The sequence below is a fragment of the Saccopteryx bilineata genome, chromosome X (assembly GCF_036850765.1).
Source record: "Saccopteryx bilineata isolate mSacBil1 chromosome X, mSacBil1_pri_phased_curated, whole genome shotgun sequence".
Classification (NCBI taxonomy): Eukaryota; Metazoa; Chordata; class Mammalia; order Chiroptera; family Emballonuridae; genus Saccopteryx; species Saccopteryx bilineata.
The window spans coordinates 80,672,454-80,677,654 of record NC_089502.1 but is presented as its reverse complement, the minus strand read 5'-3'; positions in this window follow the sequence as shown (position 1 = coordinate 80,677,654).

Genomic DNA, 5,201 nt, shown 5'->3' with positions numbered 1-5,201 from the left:
TCTTTTAATTGAATTCATGTGAGAGTATGTTGACAGGCTATAGAAAGGGTGAATGTGTCCTAAACTGGTGGATTATCCTGAGAAGAAGGCTGTGGGAACTCTTTAAGTTCAAGAGTAGTGAGCATGAGGAAGAGAGAGGGATCTGAATTAAAGAGTGGAGGTGTTAGTATAAGGGAGGCTCTATATTTGGATAAAATATCTTTTCTTGGAATGGGAAATTGGAAATCTGGGAATAATGAGAGAAGAATGGGTAAAGGAGTGAGTTCTTAGATTACAGAGAAGATGGAGGATAATCAGTGTGTTTGAGGAAATGAAGCATGTGGACCCTAATACTTGAAATGAAGGAAAAAGACAAGGCCCTGAAATTTTGGGGAGTGCCAAGTTATTGGTCTCCATACTTAATATGAACAAAATAACCTTACTGATGACCTGTAGAATTACTTGAGTTTTTGTTATTCAGATGGTGGCTGTGGAGGCCTGTAGTAACACTGGGGTTCTTTATTTGTTTTCTCCCAGGATGCCAAGAAATGTTGCTGCATCCAGGCTGGTACTGGGTAGAGACCAGATCTGGAAGAGGAGGGCCCCCATGCCTTGAGGGGCTCATGAGAAATCTGACTCCCGATGACCTGCATGCCTACAAGGAGAGCAGAGTCTGGCTGGTAGCCTGGTATTGGAACATAAGCAGTTCCAGCGCACCTTCTTTACAAACTTAAAACAGGCCTCTGGTGAAGAGCTGGAAACTTCCTACTGGAATTTGGGTAGGAGTGTTTTGTTCTCTTTTTGAAGTTTTATTTTCAGGATGACCACCTTGGCAATCATCTTTAAGGCCTGTATTTGGCCTAGTCTCTCTTCCTCTTCCCAATTAATGAAGATCTTAAAGGCCAGCTTTAGAATGCTTCTAACATCGCTCTTTACTATATAGTATTTTCCATCTTCTCTGTAATAAGAAGGCCAAAATTAGGTAAACTAAAATTTACTTAGCAACTGATGTTTCAGTATTGTTATTTTAAAATATCTAGATATTCAATACTTTTTGTCAAAACTCAGTAATTAAAAACAACAAATATAAGTACTCCTTATTGCTTATCTGAGAAATCTGCTCAGGTGGCTATGTGTTATTTTCCTTTTAATAATATTTACCTTATAGAAATTTGCATTTTAAATGATGGCATAAATAATATTTGGTGAGCTTTGAATTGTTTTTGGAACCATACCTCTGGCCCTGAAAAAACTTTATTTGTAAAACAAGGATAATTGTTTTTAATACCTCAAGGACTGGCTTGCCACCCAACTGTTGACAAAAGACTAACAAATTCACCTATTTTTGGAAATTTTTTCATCTGGATATATATATTCAGGCTCTATTGCAATTACAGAGAAGTCTACATATGTTAAGTTCATTTCTGAAAATCATAAAGGCATAAATATAGTCTTGGGAATGGAAAAACATGTCTAGCTCCAAGTTGATCAGTCAGCTAGAATATGGCCTAATTAACTCTGGTGGAACTGAGATCAAGCCACTTATTTTAAAATAAAATTAAAGACATAGATATGGACAAAAAGGGGCCACATGCCACCTGAATGGTAACTTTACAGAATCAGAAACTTAAATTAACCACAAAGGATGGTCTGAAATTAAAATTTCTAACTAAAAGCAGTTCCTGAAAAGTAGTCATGTCCTAAAGAGGTATTTTTCTCTAATAAACGTCAATGATTACCTTAATCTAGCCTGTCTATTTATTGTCTTTTGCATCTACAGTATTGTACCTGCTAAATGCAGGTAATCTTCTTTTCTTGTTCTGCCCTCAGAGGCAGAACCCACAAATCCCCTCATTGTTATTGTTATCATGTTAACTATGTACTATCTTATGCTTGTCTATGTAAAAAAAGTTTCAGTACTTTTTACTCAGTTACAGAGATTATCCAACCTTGTTTGCTTGCACCTCTCTAATTTCTCATCAATCCATATAACACATAACCTCCTATGATTGTATAAAATAAGTGATAAAACTGCATTTTCCTAATGTGTTGAGACTTTGCCTCCTGGCAATTGTTGACATTAAAACTTCTTACAGGTTTGGAGGTATTTTTACATTGAAAAGAAATTTAAATAAATGAGTATGTGAAAATTAAATCCTCTGGAAGAGAAATCTAGACACAAATCGTAGAATCTATCTCACAAAAAACAGTAGTGCAAATGACTTTTACAAGGTCCAGATGACACAAAGCCTAAATGGTGGAGACAGAAAATTCCCAGTATGCATAGAACAACAAGAATTTCAGATGGACAGACAAAATAGATAAAACCATTCAAATGAAAATTGACTACATATGAATAAGATAATTACAGTACAAATACATGAGCATGACACATAAATAAAACCCAATTAAGCCTAATAACAGAGTTGCAATTTGGCCCTTGTAAAGCCAGTAGCCATGGCCACCAACACAGCCGCCTGGCCCATGCAGGTTCACATTTGATTTGCACAGATGGTAATGAAACAATGAAGCCAAGAACTAGTGGGCCATCATCTTTATCCTAGCTTGCACCTGGTGGGCAAGAAATGCACAGAGTGGGAAAACACTTCCCTTTCCATTCAGGGCTCCCAAAGCCACTGACTTAACTGAGTTTCCTAGAATCAAATTTTCTACCTCGCCAGCCTTATTCACCTCTGTTCCCCATCTCCTTTTCCCTGCACAAACTCTACACAAACTGGCTTCTCCTTTAGCACTCCACTATCTTGGCTGCTTCTCCTCTCCTCCACATGGCCGTTTTTCTGCTCTCCTACTGCATGGGTTCCTCTGCCTCATTTTATAGTGTAGAAATCAAAACCTTTAATCCAATATACAAACAAAAAAGTCTCTAATACAAAGTCAGTTAGGGTGGGAAAGGCTTAGTCTTAAAACTAAGCCTTAGGCTATAACGACCCTGCCTGCTTACAACCTGTCCCCCACACCCAATGCAAACTATAAGAGAGCAAACATATATATCATATTTACAAACTTATTTGACCAACATTCCACCCTTTTTGCTTGCTTTACAATCTAAAGCACAGGTATTAATGCACAAGGAAATTAGGCATATTACACAAATTGTAACAACACAAATCATATAGTTTCAACAACTACAAAGGTACATTTCACCAGTCTCTGAGTACTTTGCCAAAAGCAAAAAATGTCCTCAGACTTCCTTCTAGCCATGGGAAAATCTTCCCGGGGCAGGGGGAGGGCCCCCATCAAAGCCACCCCCCACCACCATCAGGGTATTTCACATTGTCCAAAATCCAAAAGTCCACCCAACAAAAGAGCCAGTGCTTACTCCAGTCATAGTCCAAGAATCAGTCCACGCACATGGGGCCTCAGCCACCTTCCTCATTCTTGCCATCCTGGCAGGTCTTACACTGTCCCAAAGAGGAGCATGTGGCAATGGCAGTCAGCATTTCCATCTCTGCTCTGGAGAGCATGATGGCATTCACCCCTATGTCTCAAAATTGCAGATCTACCAAGGGCATAGTAGGTACTTCTTGCTGCTGGGCTCTCACCTTCTGGAGAATGCAGATCACAACTCCAGAACGATTCTCCTCATCCTCCAAATAGGAACTGAAAACATCAGCTCCTGCTGCCATGCTCGAACCTTGGGCTGCCACCACCTTCTGCTCAGCAGGCCTTGCAGCCACAGCTCCAGCCTCAGCCCCAGCCTCCCACCACTGCTGGATCTCCACAACATCCAGGGTAATCTCCAACTCACAGACCTGTGATTCCTTCTCCAGCAGCTGCTCCATTTTCAAGCGAATCTCATGAACCTCGTTGGCCTCCTTCTTTGGTGCTTGCTCCAGGTCCAGGATTGACATCTCTTTCTCCCACACTTGCTTCAGCCTCTTCCACTGCTCGGTTTGCAGGTCCCAGGCAGCCTCTTTCACAGAGCTCTCAGTTTCTTCATGCATGGCTGTAAAAGTCAGCCAGCCTACAGCCCCCAAAAGGACAGCCTTGGGGAACCATAACAGCATCCAGTCCTCTACTCCACAACTCAAAGGTGGTGGTGGCTCCATACCAATCTGTATCAAATTGTTGTAAAGTACCGTACCCCAGATGCTGAAAAGTACTGTATCTCACTTCTGTGGGTTTACGTAGAGACACAAAGTCCAGATGAGTTTTGAAGAGTTTTATTAAAGGAGGAGATTTATTAAATATGCTAGCCACATATGGCTGACACAGGGCATTTGCACAACCAAATCGTGTGTGCCAAATACATCTCAGGGCTGGTTATATACCCTTGATCACACATGAGGGTGGGGAGAGCATGACATCATGGCAGAAGCTTACAACATTTGTTTAGAGGATACACAAAAACATCATTAAGACTTTCAAGGTGCCCTGGCCAGTTGGCTCAGCGGTAGAGCATCGGCCTAGTGTGCAGGAGTCCCAGGTTTGATTCCCAGCCAGGGCACACAGGAGAGGCACCCATCTGCTTCTCCACCCCTCCCCCTCTCCTTCCTCTCTGTCTCTCTCTTCCCCTCCCGCAGCCAAGGCTCCATTGGAGCAAAGATGGCCCGGGTGCTGGAGATGGCTCTATGGCCTCGGCCTCAGGCTCTAGAATGGCTCTGGATGCAACAGAATGACGCCCAAGAGGGGCAGAACATCGCCCCCTGGTGGGCATGCCGGGTGGATCCCGGTCGGGCGCATGCGGGAGTCTGTCTGACTGCCTCCCCTTTTCCAGCTTCGGAAAATTTTAAAAAAAAAAGACTTTCAAGGTAACACAGTCAAAGATATTTATAATCTTTCAGGGTTCATCTTTCTTCCTTTGCCTAGAGGTATGTTACTCTCAGGATTCCAGGAAGGGAAGAGAAACTACAATCAATGTACAGCGGTATGTAAATGCTATCTCCCATTGAAAGAAAAGAAGTTTCTCAATTAACCTTTATTTTAGTTTTAAAACTAAATGACCCTTTGTTCTTGCAAGCCAGAAACTTCTACATTTTTCTCTCTCCCCTCCCCAAAGGAAGGATGGTACAGAAAAGCCTTACCTTTCCACCTAGGATATCAATATTAATTTTTCAGCTTTTTGGTACCTTACTACAAAATCCTGCCACAGACTATGCCAAATATAAAGCCAGTAGCCATGGCCACCATCACAGCCATCTGGCCCATGCAGGTTCACATTTGATTTGGACACAGTAATGAAAAAATGTAGCCAAGAACTG